Raw genomic sequence first — 19,630 nt, 5'->3', positions numbered from 1 at the left:
TGATATTTTTGACAAAGCTTGAATCTTTCCTTAAATTTTTATATAGATAGCCATAGAGGGGCACCTGGGTGGCTCAGTCAGCTAAGTGCCCAACTCTTGGTCTCAGCTCAGGTCTCAATATTACAGTCATAAGTTCAAGCCCTGCACTGGGCTCCATGGTGGGGGTGGAACCTATCTATTTTATATAGATATAAAAATATCTATATCCATATATATATATGCATATATATATATATATATATATATATATATAGAGAGAGAGAGAGAGAGAGAGAGAGATGGATAGATAGATAGATGATAGCCATACACATACTATCTATAACACATACATATAGTTTTTATCAGGAACCAATTATTGTGGCAGAGCTCATGGTAGATTCAGCACTGTGTTGAGGATGACTTTGTAGTTGAAAACAGTGTAATCTATCTAGAACAGCTCAGCTGTGAAGCCTAAAGACTCATTGCAACAGGCACATCAAGTTGTAGAGATGATTTCCTTAGTTAAAAGTACCTTCATTGCTGGAAATGGAGCCATAGGTGTGTCAGCCATATTTGTGTGGCCCCAGCACAATGATCTTTATGTTTGAGGTAGGAGCTGGAGAGTGAGGTGGAAGAGATGAAACATGAAGTTGAAGGCAGCCCTGCTAACTTCTGGTTGGGGAGAAAAGCCTGACTTCAGGGAAATATCTAGATAAGAACATAAGACAGTGTTTTAGTTAATGGATTTAACTCAAGTTAAACTATTTAACTCAAGTTAAGTGTAATAAACTATTTTCAAAGGTGTTAGATGGTGTAACGGGGATTAGCAAGAGGTGGTGAAGACTCTGGAGACAGAATCTAGTCTGTTGGCTTGAAGAGGCAAAGGGTTAGGGAATGGTGTCACCCAAACCCTAAGAGAGCTGGGGCCATGGGGGTGGCCCACTCAGCAAGGGTAGCAGCCGTGGAGGAGCACAGTTGTTTCCCTCCCTTACTGGAGCTTCCCATTGTCCAGATCAGTCAGGATTCAGCAAGGGAGGTATCCCACATGATAGAGGTCTGCTTTTTGGAATCCTCAGTAGAGTGGAGAAAGACAGAGAATAGATCTAGGTGGGGTGGGGTCAAACAAAGAAACAGCACCATAATATATAACTGGTGCTGGATTTTATAATTATTGTATGTGTACAATTAGTATTTCTTTTTGTGCTGAATAAATGAATTATGGATTTACCATATCTTCTAGTTCCTGATCTTTTTATCCAATGATTAAGTAAAAGAAAAATTATTTTTTTTATCCCATATGTACTCCATATGTACTGTTAGGTTGAATTCCAGTAGTTTTTTTCTTTGTAAATTAGTTTTTGGTACTAAATAGCTAACATTTATCGATCCTATCTTAGTGCCAGATACTGTTCGAAGTCCTTTACATACATTAATTCATTTAATTCTCAGAACAATTTTATGAGCTAGCTATGATACTGCCTAATTAGTAGGCAATGCAGAACTGTATCTTATTCTTTATTCTTATTCTTGTTGCTGCTGAGATAGTGCTAGGACCTTCTCTTGTTGTTGTAGAGGCCGCTGCTGCCCACCCTCCTTGGGAGTAGGTACTGGTTGGCCCTGAGCACTTCTCAGGTCTACTCTACTGCAAGAAGCCCAGCTGAGCAATTTGTATGCAGAGTGAGCTTCTGCTGGAGTATTCCTAGGTAGGGAGTGACTGCAGGGTAGGTGCTCTCTCTCATATATCATCAATAGTAAAAAAAAAAAAAAACATTTTGGCTGACTTCCTAGGTACATGCACACAAACCCACAGAGTGAGCCCTTGCCTTGCACAGAGGCCTAAGTTTATATGTAAGGGGAGTATATCTAGCTACTGATCTAGTCATCATGTCTCACCTTGGCTTTCCCATACTTCTTTCTCCTTTATTTGTTCTTCTTGGTCCTCTGCAACTACAGCAAAAAGAGCCAGTGAAGAACACCCCTTCTTGTCTGGGGAGTGAATCATATTGTATCTTGTTAGGGTACATGAAGACAGTAGCCATAGAGTCCTTAAGAAGGGTGGCCCATGCAGCCCTGTGGGCCAGGATACCTCCTGATATTCTGTGACAATCTTTGTGACTCTGATCATTTTTCTGGGGTGATCATCCCCAGCCTTCATCAGAATCACTGATCTTGCCATTGACTCTTATTGTATGTGTGAGAGAGGCGGAGCCATAAAAGTCAAGGTCCCACATAAATTTTATCAGAACTAGGACTACAACAGCCAACTCCTAGTTCAGAGGTTTCCATACACTGGCCTGTCTTTCCACATAGGAAAGCTCAGAGTGCTGGTTGAGATGTCAAACTTGCTGCCAACCTTGCTGTAGTCCTGAGACGTTAGAACCCGTGTTCAAAGTCATACAATGAAATCTTGGATCCCTATATTTCTTCACATAAAAAAAAAAAAAAAGAATTGTTTTGAACTCTGCAGTTCTAAGTCCTATGTGGTAGAGAAAAGGTGAGGAGAAATATTTCAGGTCCTACTCTTTAGACCTTGGGTGATGGCAACAGAAAGTTCCAGCAGGGAGCCCCAAGAATCTTTGGGAGTCTGTGGTTCACTGCATCATACTTATGATCCATTTTTCAGAGAACAAGACACAGCCTGTCCTTTTGAAGAAAGAAATGAACCCTTTGAAGCACTTGTTTGAAAAAAAAAAAAGAGTATGAAAATGATTTGAAAAGGTATCTTGATATTTTCAGCTTCTTAGAGCAATTCTCTTTAAAATAGATGGCAAAGAGTTTGCGGAGTAGTTTTTGATTCTAATGCTTATAAGTAAAAAGGAGTACGAGAGTAGCTCGTCTATGCTAAGTTTAACATCCGTGGGAATGAGAACTGTTTAAGGAAGGCATTGTGCACTGATTCAATCCTTAATTGTATGGGGAGTAATTATCTGGCATTGGCTTCATTCTATTCATGATGGCTTACCTCTCCCACTGCGTACCTGTTGGCAACAGCTACTGCCATTAGCCTTTTGGACAGAGCAGATAATGAGAGGGACAAGGGGACTATTCATACCTGCCTGGTCACTTGTGAGTAGTTTATCTGTGGATTGCCCTCAGCTAACTTAGTCATGCCCTGTGCCACTCGTTGTTTGTACTTGTCAACTTGCAAATTGTCACTTGTATAGGGTTAAGTAGTAAAGGACGCTGATTTAACTTAATTTGCCACCTACAGTATTATCTAATGTGAATGGGGAAGGAGAAAGGGAACAGATAGTCACACATCTTCTATGTATCAATTACTGTGCTTGCATTTGCTCTCATTACTTCTCCATGAAGATGATGCTATTAGCCCCATTTTACAGATGAGGAAAATGGTACTCAGAGAGGGTTAGGTAGCTAGTTGGTGGCAAAACCAAGGTTAGAATTGGTCTATTTCATTCCAAAGTTCTAGTTTTTGTTTTTTTTTTCCTCTGCTGTGCCATCTGACTCAACAGAACAGCTGGTGGTTCATTTTAGATCTGTGTGTGCAAGGTCAATATAAACTGCAGCTTGATATAGAGAATGTACGTGTATGTGTGAATGTATTTTTTAAAAAAAATAAAGGCAATGTATCTTAACAATCTACAGAAAAGATAGGACTAGAACTCAGAAAGTCATCATCCTCATGGGTTGTGGTCACTGTCCACTGCCTTTATTTTATAGCCTACAGCAGCTTACCATGGTCTCATGCCCGATCTACTCATCCATAAAATGGGGATTAGACTGAACCAGTCATGGAACATCGTGCAGATAAAGTGGCTAATAATAGAAAAGCATTTTGAAAAGAAAGTGTTCTGTTGGTGCTATATTTTGCTGGTCTAGAACAAAGTAGTTTTGAAATCTCTTTTAGTCTTAAGATGTTTAAGTTGGGAGAAGTGTTGACATTACAGTTTTTACTGTTACTGCTAATGCACACTCTTATGAAAGAAGCAGAGCACAAACATTTTGATAAACTGTCATTACTAACTGTAGAATGAGATCTTTTATTCAACTAAATTAAAGATGCCAAAAGTTATATGAATTTTTCACATGAAGACCTGTCATAAGGGAGGACATGTCTAGTCATAACTGCTAACAGAATATTATTTAAAACAGAAGGAAGTAAAGTGAATGGAACAGGCTCGGGTTTGATACCAGTTGTCTTTTAAGCATCCTGTTTTCCAGATAAACTACCTTCTAATTAATCCCATGAACACAGATTTGTCTTTCGTGAGGTGGCTGTTGTCTATTTGGTGTCCTTCACATTCCTGAATATTGAAGATACAGTAAATTATTCTGTGCAATTGAAACTTTAATTTTATATAAAAATCCCACAGAACCTGGACTCAGAGAAAAGCTAACTTTGGGGTATAGATTATATTTTAGAAGAATTTATAATTTTTGTTAAAGAGAGCTTTCTTAGTGACGAAAACTCTGTGAACCTCATTTTTCTGGTTCTCTGGGTCGAAAGTGGATCAGCTTGTTCTCTATCAGTTGGTTAACTTACTGTAAGAAAATAGAATTTCTTCAATTTTTTCCCCCAAATAGGGATACCTTTGAGTTCTGCTATGGTTTTCTTGAGGTAGGATGGCTTCCCTGGAGTGATTTCTCTCTTAGTTTGATGAAATTTATCCTATGGCAAGTCTTGATTTGTAAGAATGGCTCAAGCTGTTTACCTTTAAGGCTTGGTTAAATATGTGAGGGTGTCTGTGCTGGGTTCCATGAGCCACATTTTTCTAGCTGAGATGAAGAGATCCTTGGGTTTGGTTGTATTTACTTGCTGACCAGAATTTTCTTGAACATTTGCTATTCATGTTGGGAAATGGGGTTTAATGTGGAAAAAGTATATAAAATTTTGAAGACTTCTTCATGTCTCATTCTGTACCTCCCTAAATACGGCCATTTAGAATTTTAGTACTAAAACAAGAAAGACATTCTCAAATCCTCCATTTTTTGTTCTATGAATCAATGGAACTTTTTCATCAGAAAGCTAGGTATTCATGGCTAGAAATAACATCCCTATTTATGTATATATATATATTTATGTATATACATAAGAGAAGGGAGCACTTTCCAATTCATTATATAATAATATAAAATAAAGAGGAATACAAAGAAATTTATATTTCTAGGCAGTCTATATGCCATTAAACATTTTCCTTTAAAAAAAGGTCTATATAATCTATATCCACAGAAGATGGATTTACATCTTACTTAAGAGCTATAAATGCCTGAAGGACAATTTTCCTTAATCAGTTCATTGATTTTCTAGCTTTAATTAATACAATTTTAAAACCTGTTCAGTGGAGCAGCACAATCTCTTTTGTATTTTTGCTTGGCATCTGTTGTCATCCTTCTGGAATTCACTTGTAGAAGTAACATGTTCATGCTCTGAGGTCCTGGAATGAAATAGTTTGTCTCTGTACCTCTTTGAAATTTAACCTGTGAAGTTGTCTTCTAATACTGTTATCTACACAAACCTCAAAAAAATTATTGTGGAAGATTTTGGAAAATAGTTTCTGACCCATTTGTATACTTTGTTGCATAATGGTGGGTTGTTCAATGAATTAAAAAACAAAACCAAAAACCTTTTCTGAGACTTGTGCAAAAGCATCAGAAACTTTTTAACAAATATGCCCATTCTTCAAAAGAGCAATCACATTTCTGTGAATTCATTCTAAGGACGGAAATAATCATCCAAATGCCTGTTACTAGGGTATGAGCTAAATAAACTGTGGTGCATCCTTCCACTGGAACCATTGCAGGGGAAAGCAATGAGAGAAAACAGCAAGCACTTACATAATGCTAATAAGGTGCCAGGTGCAGTTTAAGTAGTCTGTTTGTATTAATTCAAATAATTCTTTTCATTCCTATGAGGTAAATGCTATTATCATCATCTCCATTTTATATGTGAAGAACTGAGGCACAGAAAATTTAAGGACCTTGCCAAAGGTCACAGAGCAAGTACATAGTGAAACCTGGGTTTGAACCCGACCAGTGTAGTTTAAGAGCTCATGTCTCACCCACTAATTCATGAGGCTTTACATAGATAAAGTAGATTACAAAGTGTCTGTATGGCATGATTCTACTCTGTGTGTCTATATATACACATACACATACACAGGTATATATACATAAATGTGTGTTTATGTATATATGGGAGTATAATGAAAGAAATTGAAAAATACATATCGAACTATTAACTTCTTCTGAGCAATGGATATTTTATCAATTTTGTTTTTGCTTATATGAATATTCTAAATGTTCTCTAATGACCAATTCAGGGCATTAAATAAATCTTAACAAATTTTTTAAAAATTGAAATCATGCTAAGTATATTCTTTGAACGTAAATGAATTAAACTTTAATTATAGAAATACATTTGAAAATTCCTAAATATTTGGAATTAAACAACACACTTCTAAATTATAGATGGGTCAAAGAGAAAATCACAGAGGAAACTAGGAATATTGAATTAAATGAAAATAAAAACAATGTATAAAAATTTGTGGGATGGAGGTGCTTAGGTGGCTCAGTTGGTTAAGCATCTTCCTTTGGCTCAGGTCATGATCCCAACATCCTGGGATAAGATTGGAACCCCATGTGGGGCTCCCTGCTCAGTGGGGAGTCTGCTTCTCCCTCTGCCCTTCCTCTTCCCCGCCCCGCCGCTTATGTTCTCTCTCTCACATGTGCATACTCTCTCTCCCAAATAAATAAATGAATCTATAACCCCACTCAGAGGGGAATTGTTATTAAATACTTATATTAGAAAACAATAAAGGTCTCAAATCAATGATCTAAATTTCCATCTTAAGAAACTTAAAAAAAAGAGAGAGCAAATTCAAAGCAATTATTAAAAGGTAATAATAAAAGTAAGAAATGAAATTGAAAACAGTAAAACAGGGCAGCCCGGGTGGCTCAGGGGTTTAGCACCACCTTCAGCCCAAGGTGTGATCCTGGAGATCAGGGATCCAGTCCCATGTCAGGGACTTGACAGGCTTCCTGCATGGAGCCTGCTTTCTCCCTCTGCCTGTGTCTCTGCCTCTCTCTCTGTGTCTCTCATGAATAAATAAATAAAATCTTAAAAAAAAGAAAACAGTAAAACATTAGAAGAAATCAATGCAACCAAAGATTCGTTCTCTGAAAATATCAGTAAAACTGATAAATCTCTGGCCAGACTGACCAAGAATAAAGAAGACATAAATTTTCAATATCAGGAATGGAAAAGAGGACATTGCTCTAGATCCTTGAGACAATAAACAAATAATAAGAAATATCATAAACTAGTTTATGCCCATAAATTTGATTAGATGAAATGGACAAGTTCTTGGAAAGATATGAACTGTCAGAGCTCACAGAGGAAGAAATTAAAAAATGTGAATTGCTTTATATATGTATATTAAAGGAATTGAATTCATAGTTGAAAACTTTCTAGACCCAGAAGACTTCATTGGTGAAATCTACTAATTACTTAAGAAATAAATAATACTAATTTTATACAATCTTTTTCAGAAAGTAGAAGAGAAAGAAACACTTTCCAATTCATTCTATAAAGCCAGCATCGTTTTTGACATTAAAAAAAAATTACAAACCAATATCATTAGCCACTAGGGAAATATAAATTAAGATGACATTGACAGTCCTCCACTACGTACCTATTTACAATAAAGTAAGGAAAAAAAACCCACACACAATTGATAATACCAATTGCTGATGAGGATGTGGAGCAACTGGAATTCTCATATGTTGCTGATAAGAATACAAAATGATGCAAATTTGAAAAGTTGTTTGGCAGCTATCTCACCCCTCTAAATTTACCCAAGAAATGTGAAAACTTACATTCACTCAAAATCTTGTACATGAATGTTTATGGTAGCTTTATTCAGAATTGCAAAAAACTGGAAACGTCCCAATGCCCTCTACCTGGTAAATGGAAAAACAAATGGTGTTACATCATACAGTGAAATGCTACTTAGCAATAAAAATAAATGAACTACTAAGTCATGCAACAACATGCATGAGTTTCGTATGCTTTCTGCTAAGTGAAAGAAGGCAGAGACAAATGGCTAAATACTATACGAGTTCATTTTTATGACTTTTGAGTTATATTATAGGGACAGAAAGAAAATCACTGGTTTCCAGGAATTAAGGGTCAAGGAGGGTTTACTACAAAATGGGCACCAAAAATTCAGAAAGTCATGAAACTGTTCTATATTTTTATTATGTCAAACTGGTATTGAATTTTATCCTTTAACCTTGTAACCAGAAACTTTGCTGAATTCTCATTAATTTTCATTGTTTGTAGATTCTTTGGGATATTCTATGGCACTCACAAGTAAGGATATTTTGTTTCTTTCTTTCCAATGCTTATTCTTCTCATTAATTTCCTTATCTTATTTCTTTGAATAGAACCAACAGTTTAGTGTTAAAGTGTAAGAGTGATAGACACCATCCTTCATTCTTGACTTTAATGGAAATGTTCTCAGAGTTTCACAATTAAGCTGGTAATTGGTAGTTTTTCATATAAACCCTTATGGAGTTAAGGAAGTCCTTTTGTTCCTTGTCATCTAAGAATTTTAAAAAATTATTGTAAATGAGCAATTAATTTTAATGAATAATTTTTGTATCTGTTGAGATCATTGTTATTACAAATAGTAATGATATATTAAATTCTTTGATTAAATTTTCTAGATAAATTTAAAACTTTTGCATGCATATTTAAAAATAATAATTAGGTAGAAAAAAATAAAATGATAATTGGGTGAAATAAAGAGGAAAGAACCAAAGCAAATCACTACAAGAAATATGAAATAAGAAAGGAAGACAGCAAGAGAGGAAGAGAGGAACAAAACAACTGCAAAACAGTAAACAATAAAGTGGCAATAGGTAACTCTTCACCTACCAATAATTACTTTAAATGTAAATGCAAATGTAAATGTAAACTCCCCAGTCAAAAGGCATACAGCGGCTGAATAGATAAGCAAACAATATTCAGTCATATATTGTCTATAAATGACTCACTTTAAATTTAAGAACACAATAGGCTGAAAGTGAAGGGATGGAAAAAGATATTCTGTGAAAATGATAAGCAAAAGAAACCAGGGGTGGCTGAACTTATATCAGACAAAATAGACTTTATGTAAAAAAAAAAAGTCTCTGGAGACAAGGAAGGTCATTTTATAATGATAAAAGAATCAATTCAACAGAGAGAAATAGAAATTATAAATAGATACACACCAAATAACAGAATACCTATTGAAAGATCTAAAGGAAGAAATAGATAGCAATTCAATAATGGTAGGAGACTTCAGTACCCCACTTTTAATAATGAGTAGACCATCTACACAGAAAGTCAATGAAGAAACATCAGACCTGAACAACTCTATAGAATAAATGGATCTAACAGACAGAGCTTTGAACCCAACAGGAAGAGAATACACATTCTTCTCAAGTGTACATGAGACATTCTCTGAGATAGACCACATATTGATTCACAAAACAAAATCTTAACAAATTTAATGAAACAAATAATTCCAAGTATCTTCTCTGACCACAATGGAATCAAATTAAAAATCAACAGCAGTGAGGAAATGAGAAAATTCACAAATATATGGAAACTAAATAACACACTCTTAAAGAATCATTGAATGAAAGAGGAAATTAAAACGGAATTTAAAAACTATTTCAAAACAAATGAAAATAAAACACATACCAAAACTTACGGGATGCAGAAAAAGAGGGAAGTTTATAGCAATAAATGTCTACACAAAAAAATAGGGAGTATCTTTAAAAAAATAGAAAAGATCTGAAATCTATTTTATACCTCAAGGTGTGAGAAAAATGAAATTAAGCCCAAAGTTATCAGGAGGGGAATAATAAAAAGTAGAGCAGAAGTAAATTGAATCAAGAAAATTGGGGGTTGGGATCCCTGGGTGGCTCGGCGGTTTGGCGCCTGCCTTCGGCCCAGAGCGTGGTCCTGGAATCCCGGGATCGAATCCGGCGTCGGGCTCCCGGCATGGAGCCTGCTTCTCCCTCCTCCTGTGTGTCTCTGCCTCTCTCTCTCTGTCTATCATAAATAAATAAATAAATATTAAAAAAAAAAAAGAAAAGAAAATTGGGGGTGCCTGGGTGGTTTAGTTGGTTAAGTGTCGGACTCTTGATTTTGGTTCAGGTCACGGTCTCAGGGTTGTGGGATGGAGCCCTGTGTCAGCTCCATGCTGGGTGAGGACTCTGTTCAGGATTCTCTCCCTATCCTTCTGCCCCTCCCCACCTTAAGGAAAAATAAAACTAAGAGTTGAGTTTTTTACAAAGATAAACAAAATCTGCAAATTCTCTACCAATTAAGAAAAAATTTGAGAAGACTCAAATAAAATCAGATATGAAAGAGGAGACAGTATAATGAATGCCTTAAAATAATATTTATATACATATATATGAGACTATTATAGACAATTATGTTTCAACAGACAATGTGTCAGCAAATTGGATAACCTAGAAGAAATGGATAAATTCCTAGAAATACACAACCTAACAAAATGGAATCAATAAGAAATAGAAAGCCTAAACAGACCAATAATATATATGGAGATAAACCAGTAATCAAAAACCTATCAATAAAGAAAGCCAAGGACCAGATGGCTTCATGGGTAAATTCTACCAAACATTTAAAGAATAATGCCAATTCTTAGACTCTTACAAAAAATATAAGAAGGAACATGCTCAAACTTATTTTATGAGGCCAGCATCACCTTGATACCCAAAGCCATACTAGCAAACTAAATTCAACAGCACTATGGTTAACAATACCATACTGTATACTGAAAGCTGCTAAGAAGGCATCTAAAATGTTCTCAGCATATGAAAAAGGTAACTATGTGAAGTGATAGATATGTTAACTAGCTTGATTTTGGTGATCATTTCATAATGTGTATGTGTATCAAATTACCAAGTTGTACACTTTAAATATATATAATTTTGATTTGTCAGTTATAGTGCAATAAAGCTGAAAAAAGTAAATAAACGTGCTATTGGGATATACTTTTCTCACATTCTTGATTAGTTTACACAAGTTGTCTTTGATTGAGAACCCCAGGTGCATCTGGCTTTAGCTCAGGTCAACACGAGAGAATGAAGGAATTTTTTTTTAAGTTATCCTTGGTTAAGTTACATAAGTCTCACAAAATATGTTGGAGATCTTCCCTTTATTCTACTTTTCTAAACAACTTAAGACAGGCATTATCCATTTTATATATTTTTTAAAAAGATTTATTTATTTATTTTAGAGAGAGAGAGTGCTCACGAGTAGAGGGAGGGGCAGAAGGAGAGAGAGAGAGAGAGAAATCTTCAAGTAGGCTTCCTGCTGAGCATAGAGCCAGTGGTTGCAGGGGCTTGATCTCAGGACTAAAGGATCCCCTTTTTTTTAAAGCGAGAGAGAGCACATACTTGTACATGAGGGAGTAGGGGCAGAAGGAGATGGAGAGAGAGAATCCTAAGCAGGCTCCACACCTGGTGCAGAGCTCAATGCTGGGATCTACCTCACCACCCTGAGATCACGACCTGAACCAAAAGCAGGAGTCAGACCCTTAACTGACGGAGACAATTTTAAAGGTTTGGTAAAGCTTGCCAATAAAATTGTCAAGGTCTTATTATTTTGCAAGTATGGAAGTACTTAGAGAAGTCTTTTGACTACCAATTCAGTTTATTTGATAAGATGCAATATCCACTCGTGATAAAAAAAAAAAAACTACTTATGAAAACAGGAAAATAAAGGTTTATAATCTTTAACTATTGTACACAAAAAACCTACAACAAATATCATAGAAATAATAAAGTGTTTGATGCTTTCTCTCTACCTGGTAATTGAGAATCAGAAAGGAAGTCTCTATTACTACTTCTATTCAGCCTCTTATTGGAGATCATAGCCAGTGCAATGAGAAAAGAAAAAGCAATAAAGACATACAGATTGGAAAGGAAGAAATAAAATCTTTATTATTATTATTATTTCCACATAAGTTAATATGAGAGTTTATCAGTGCCACAATATTACAAATATACAATTAGATCATTGCAATTCTATATGTTAGCAAAATAAGCAGAAAATGAAAAAAAAAACCCACAATGGCATAAAAAATCAAATATCTAAGAAAAATGTAACGAATTATATGCAAAACTTCTCTATATAAAACTATAAAATGTGGTTTAATGAAATATAGAAATTAAATGAGACTTTAATAAATAAAAAGATATACTATGTTTATAGATTGGAAGACTCCTAGTGTAAAGATGTCAACTTTTTCCATTCCCAAAATGATTGATAGATTCGATTCAATTCTTATCAAACTCCCAACATTATTTTTGATAGGTCCAAATGAGAAAAAACCTAAATGTTTATTAACACTAAAACAGATAACTACTATGGTAAATTCATACAAAGGAATACTGTTCTGTGACAAAAATGAATATGCTACACTTCATGAAATGTATGAATCTCAGAAACATCACACAGAATGAAAGAAGCAAGGAATGTAAAAATACTATATTAGCACATTTATACAAAGTTCACAAAACAATGAGGCAAAACTAAACAATAGCATTTAGAGATGCATACTTAGGTAACCAAACTACAAAGAAAACCAAGAATGTGGTTCTATCTGAAGGGAGAACATAATGCTGGAGAGGATGTGAAAGGGCTTTTCAGGTCCTCCCAATGTTGTATTTCTTGACCCAGGAAGTCCTTATATGGTATTTACTTTGTTGTACATTATTAGTTTTACAGCCTTAGGTTGTTGTGCTTTTCTAAATCTGTGTTATATTCTATAATTAAAAAAAAATTTTTTTTAAATGAAGCAATAGTGCTAGATGAAATTCTTTTTATTTCTGAAGTTTAATTCTGGATCAAAGTGTTATAAATACATCAGATTTAAAGATCTTGGAAAAAAACATTTATCTGGTCCGTGCTCAGATCCTGATTGGGATTCTAACCAACTCTACAGAGCAGGCATAGAACCTTCTCATATTGAGAAAAAATGGTGTGAAACAAACAATATTGTATTGTTAAAAAATACTTCCCTTACATAAATCTCGTCTAAATGCCCAACTCATTTGGTAATTTCAGCTCTTTGCAGAGAAGTATAAATATTTTTAAATAGAATTGAATACAAAAAGAAAGCACTGTGGAACTGCTTTTGTTTATTATTTTCTCTGATTGGTCTGCTCTTTAAGAATTAAAGCCAACTCTCACGCTGATTGCAAAAAAAAAAATTAATAAAATAGCCTTTGGCATAATGGAACATATAGTATTTTCTTATTTTTGTCATGTTTGGAATACTCCAATATGTAGTTACTGAGAATTGCGTGGTACAGTTGCATAGATAATGGGTCTTTCTGGAAGCATTTATCTCAGTGGAGAATTGTCTGCATTTCTCAGGACTTCCTAGAACACTGGCTCCACCTGGAGGTGGAGATAGGCACACAAATATGAGAAAAGTAACTGCAGTCTACTACAGGCCAGTTACTCAGTGTTTGGGGTTATAAGTGAAGGTTTTACGGTTAGATTGTGTCTTCTTGCACATGTTCAGATGTGAACAAAGAGAAACTGATTTCTCACTACAAGAGGAGTCCGGGGAATCTCTTGAATAGGAAGTGAATGTAATTTAATACCTCAGAGCAGGGAAATTTGTTAGAGTAAATGGAAAACCAAAATGGATTATTGACAGACACACCTTATTTTCCGAACATAAGTGAGAAACTGTCTCAAAATCTTTTTAGGAAGGTAAAGTGGTTATAAGTTAAAAATCAATAAGCAACCAGATACAAGCAATTAATATATGAGAATTTTAAAGTGGTTCTACCATCCATATGTAACACAGATATAATTTGATGTTGAGTCTAAACAGCTACATGGCAGTTACTTAGTGAAAAATTAGTGGATTTACTGTGTATAAGCTGCCCCTAAGGAATCCTTTCATATTGGAACTTTCTTGTACTAGGGGCTTTCATTGGGAATAAGAGAACCTATTGGACATAATATAGAAAATTCCAAATGTAATTGAACCTTTTCTGGAATTTGAGAAGGAAGTGGACAAAATATAAACTTTTACTTGGCCATCATGATCTTATCTCAGTCTGTTCTTCCAATCTTTCCTCCAAATTCACCTCTTTGCATACTTTACTTTTCTGTCAGACTGTACTCTTGATGGTTTCCCGGACATATACCATAGTGTACCACATCTGAACTTTTTCACTCTAGAATATCCTTTTTTCCAGCCATCCTCTTTTTACTTAAAAATTTTATTTTTATTTTTCCAGTTTTTAAAGATTTTATTTATTTATTTATTTATTTATTTATTTATTTATTTATTAATAAAAGACACACACAGAGAGAGGCAGAGACACAGGAAGAGAGAGAAGCAGGCTTCATGCAGGGAGCCTGATGTGGGACTTGATCCCGGGACTCCGGGATCATCACTTAGGATCATAAACCTAAGGCAGACACTCAACCACTGAGCCACCCAGGCATCCCATTATTTTTCCAGTTTTATTGAGATATTATTGACTTGTTATATTGTAATTGTTTAAGGTGTACACATGGTGATTTGATATATGCATGTATTGCAAAATAATTATCAAAATAAGGTTCATCAATACATCCATCACCTCACATAGTTACCTTTGTGTGGTGAGAACACTTAAGATCAACTCTCTTAGCAACTTCCAAGTATACAATACTGTATTATTAACTATAGTCCCCATACTGTATGTTAGATCTCCAGAACTTACTCTTTTTTGCATAAATGAAATTTTATACCCTTTGACCAACATCTCTGCCCACTTCTCCCACCACTAATCCCTGGAAACTACCATTTTACTCTGTACCTCTACAGTTCAACTATTTTAGAGTCTACATCTAAGGTGAGATCATGTAGTATTTATGTTTCTGTGTCTGCCTCAGGGAAATTTAAAAATTCACGTAAATGACTACAATTGATATTACTTTTACATAGCCAATATAAGCTTCAGTTTCTTTGTTGATTATTCATACTACAATATTTTTTTTAAGATCTTATTTATTTATTCATGAGAGACACTCAGAGAGAGGCAGAAACATAGGCAGAGGGAGAAGCAGGCCCCCAATGGGGAGCTCGATGCGGGACTCAATCCTAGGACCCCTGGGAACACGACCTGAGCCAAAGGCAGACACTCAGCCACTGAGCTGCCCAGGTGCCCCTCATACTCCAGTATTATCACATGTCAATAGCATGTGGCCATACCAGTTCTGGATCTGACTCCTTGACATCTGTAAGATCCTTTACTACCCTTGAACTCCCATCCTGGCTGTGGACTGCAGTTCCCTTTAACCTTCAGCAAATGAAAGAAAGTCAGGTATCGTCCATCATATTTAAAGTATATGATCTGCTAACTTTAGCATTTAGTCTTTCTGCTTTCTGTTTGATATATTACCCAAAAGCTGGTGTGGCAGAAATTGAATATGCAGTGTCATCTTTTTATTCTCTTCCTTTGCTTTCTTCATTTGTTCTTTTTTTTTTAATCCAGCATTTATTGATTGCTTACTACAAGTCAGACACTGTACTGTGTCCTCATTTACATCAATAAATAAGATGTCATTGCTTTTTTGTGGGTCACAGTCTAGAGGACAAGGAAGACACGGAAACAAATACAAATCCCAAAATGTGCTCAACTGACTCCACTTTCTCATTTCCTATTCTCTCCTCAATCTGTCCCAGTTGCTTTTCTGTCCCTATATCACTCTAGATACTACTCTTTTTGTTTATTTATTATCTTTCTCCACTAGAATATTAGTTACATAAGAACATGGACTTTACCTTTCTTATTTGCTGCTTGTCCCTAGCATTTAGCACAGTAGGTTCTCAATAGTTATTACCCAGTTGACCAACTACAGTGAGGATTTGTACAGCATTAGGGCTGATGACAGGAACTCATTCCAAGAGATGCTGGCTTGGCCAGGTTTTAACATTTGACTTTAGACTTAAAAGTTGAGATAGAATGGAATGTTAGGACTCTAGAGAGGGGGGCTAAAGGATATTCTGGAGAGAGGGAGTATACAAAGATATGGAAGTGAGAGAGAGCTTGGCTTGTTTGAAAAGTAAATGGAATCACCGAGTGTGGGCAGAGATGAGTGTTTAGAATGTTAAGAAATTTGAGCCATAGCTTTAAAGCATCTTTGATGCTTAAGTGATGGAATAATATACTCAATTTTTATTTTCCAAATATATCTCTGAAAATGTTATAGAAATGCCTTAAGGGATGGTGGCTGGGAATTTAGACCAGGCACAGAGAGTTTTGTTGTTATTGTTACTATTGTATTCGTTGTTTTATTTTTTTTCATGTATTTGTTGTTTTAATAATGGCCTCATTCCTAAAAGTATTTGAGTGACTTAGCATTCTGTTAGGAGACACTTGGAGTTCTCTAGGGCAATAATGATCTAAACCTGAAGTAAGCTAGTGCCAGTGGCCTGAAGAGTGACGGGATGGACTCCAGAAAAATTAGGAAGTAGAATTGCCTGGATAGGGAAGTGAATTGAGGATGAGAGAGAGAGAGAGAGAGAGAGAGAGAGTGAGTGATAGAGAGCAGTTGATCATGATATGGAGGGTCTAATTTGATAGGAAGATGAAGCTGTTAATTGAGGTCAAAACTTTAGGAAGTGCAAAGAAATTGGAGAGAAAAAAATTAGTTCATCTTGAAGCATGCTGAATTTGAAACACTTATAAGATATTCAGATGGAGAAAGAGGAGAGAAAAACAATGGTAATCTTATGCTGTGTTTTCATTTAATATCTTTATAAATATATTCTTTATTTCAGTTGACTAACAAATAATGTATACAATAACTTTGGTGTCCTCTCAGCTGACTTCCCTGTGTTTGGTTACTTTCCCTGGTACTAAAATAAACATTGTATTGCCATGGCACTATTTTAACCAGATTTTTCTGGTTGTCTCTTAGATTCAAAAATAAATTAAATTAATTTATAATGTTAAATAGTGGGAAGTCCTTTGTAATAACTCATCATCCTGTTTGAATTTTCAATATTTGTTACTTGAGAACCTCAACAAGATCAATGAATGGATATGACCCAGGAGGAAGAGTAGCAGGATAACAAGGCTGCAGATAGGTAGCAGACCATTGGTTACAACTAGATGGAATCTTGCTCACCTTCACAACTAAATATGGTTGCTCAGATTAAGGGTGGTACTAACTTCATTATCAAGAAGACACACCTTGGAGAAGCAATCATCATTAATTCCATTGTGGTCGCCTTTATGGGCTTTTTCAATAGGAACTATAAACATACATCGTTGTATTCTGTTATTATCCCTGTCTGAGTAAGCAATATAAAGAACCCATAATCTCATCAAAATAACCGAATGTACCCTGTAATTTATAAAGCTGTCTCAGGGTGATGCCACAGTTAAAGATAACATCCATTCTGCAATGCAACAATTTGAGTTGGTTTTCTAAGGTCTTAATATGATGCTTTTAGCTGCAATCAAACCTAATTTATTCCAAATTTTGCTCGCAAAGGAAACACTGGGTCCTACATAGTAGTTAGGAACAAAAAATAAATTAATGCCTTCCCCCCCGTTCCGCCTTCTTTCAATCTCTCGTATCTCTGTCTCTTTCTCAGTTTTTCTCTTTCCCTCATTAATAACCTCGTCTTCAAATTCCTGATATATCTTTAAAATACCAATCAATAGGCCCAATTCACTCAGGATCTCTGAGTCAATGAGATGTCATTAGGAAACTCACCTGGAATTGTGAACCACCCCTCTGTAGGAGCAGGTTCATACGGATGATTCCACAGACTTGCAGTATGACAATTAATCTTCTGTCTCTACAATTTTAATCTGAATGCACAGCTGCTTCAGTCTAAATATATTGCTAAAAATATTTTTTTCTCAAGCTAGTGTTCTCTTGTTTATGTTCTTCAGGAATTACATTTTAGTATGACAATGAATTATTTCTGTTTGCAAATAAAGAAGGACTCTAACACTAATAACTGATTAACTCCTGGTGACTAAATGAAGACCAGGAAAGGAGATAACACACAAGGTATTGAAAAGCAGCAGCTGCCTATATGTGTATCTTACAGGATAGTCTCCCCTCTTGGCTGGAGAAGAAAGGGATCCAAGGTAATGGTGAGAGAGAGAGAGAGAGAGGCTAATTAGCTGATATTGGGAAGGGAGAGGGTTAGCTTAGCTGACCATAGACTCTAGAGGAAGATTGAAGGACATGGAACCTGGAATTTAGAAGAGCTCATTGTGCTCTAGAAGATGGAGAAAGTGTTCAGACTGAGGAAGATGTTTCATGATGGGAATAGAACAAAGAACAGATGCTCTTGTTCAGAGAGTATTTTATGGGAATGGATCATAGGTGGCTCCAAATTCTATATATAACTGATATCTAAAAAGGGCCAGTTAGCAAAACAATAACAAAAAACAATCCAATTAAAAAATGGACAGGAGGATGGAATAGACATTTTTCCAAAGAAGACATACAGATGGCCAGTAAGTAAATGAAAAAATGCTCAATACCACCAACAGTCAGGGAAATGTAAATGACAACCACAATGAGATATCACCTCATACCTGTTAGATTGGTTATTATTAAAAAGAGACAAGAAATAGCAACTGTTAGAATATGGCAAAAAGGGAACCCTTGTGCACTCTTGGGGAGAATATAAACTGGTATAGCCACTATGGAAAACAGTATGAAAGTTCGTCAAAAAATTAAAAATAGAAAAAAAAAATTAAACATACAACTCCCATATGATCCAGCAATTCCACTTCTGGATGTTTGTTGGAAGAAAACAAAAACATTAATTCAAAGAGATATCTGCACCCCTATGTTCATTGCAGCATTGTTTACAAAAGCCAAAATATGGAAAGTGTCTGTGGATGGATGAATGGATGAAAAGGTCTCTCTCTCTCTCTCTCTCTCTCTCTCTCTCTCTCTCACACACACACACACACACACACACACACAGCAATGTTACTCAGCCATAAGAAAGAATGAAATCCTGCCATTTGTGACAACATGGATGGATCTTGAGGGAATTATGCTAAGTGAAATAAGTCAGATAGAGAAAGACAAATACTGTATGATTTCACTTGTATGTGGAATCTAAAATAACCCCAAAACACACACACACACAAAGCCAAACTCACAGATATAGAGAATGGTTTGGTGGTTGCCAGAGTTGGGAGTTGGGAAAGTAGGTGAAATGAATGAAGGTAGTCAAAAAGCAAAAACTTCCAGCTATAAAGTAAATAAGTCCTGGAGATGTAACATACAGTACATGACTATAGTTAATAATTATTGCATCTTTCTAAGTTGCTAAGAAAGTAGATCCTGAAAGTTCTCATAGATGAGCACTGAGTGTTGTATATATGTGATGAATCATTGAATTCTACTCCAGAAACCAATATTGCACCGCATGTTAACCAACTGAAATAAAATTTTAAAAAATATGGACAGTAACAAGTTTGGTGAAGATGTGGAACCCTCATACACTACTGGTAGAAAGGTAAAATGATACAGCTGCTTTTGAAAACAGCCCAGGAAAAAAAGAAAAGAAAGGAAAGAAAGAAAGAAAGAAAAAGAAAGAAAGAAAGAAAG

The 19,630-nt window shown here is 35.5% G+C and overlaps 1 protein-coding gene and 1 long non-coding RNA gene across 2 annotated transcripts in view; one reads left to right on the top strand and one right to left on the bottom strand.

Moving 5' to 3' along the window:
• SLC35F4 (solute carrier family 35 member F4) overlaps positions 1 to 19,630 on the top strand; it is a 225,998-nt gene that overhangs the window by 112,278 nt on the left and 94,090 nt on the right. The gene's annotated exons all lie outside the window — the stretch shown is intronic.
• On the bottom strand, positions 5,245 to 18,223 carry LOC111097049. The gene is made up of 3 exons (XR_005363310.1): positions 17,762 to 18,223; positions 7,816 to 7,899; positions 5,245 to 5,375 (listed from the first exon to the last, which is right to left on the bottom strand). It is a non-coding gene; the product is annotated as an uncharacterized LOC111097049 (long non-coding RNA).

This window comes from Canis lupus, chromosome 8, assembly GCF_011100685.1.
Source record: "Canis lupus familiaris isolate Mischka breed German Shepherd chromosome 8, alternate assembly UU_Cfam_GSD_1.0, whole genome shotgun sequence".
Taxonomy (NCBI): Eukaryota; Metazoa; Chordata; class Mammalia; order Carnivora; family Canidae; genus Canis; species Canis lupus.
Note: the sequence above shows the minus strand (reverse complement) of the source record. Positions and strands in the feature narration are given on the sequence as shown.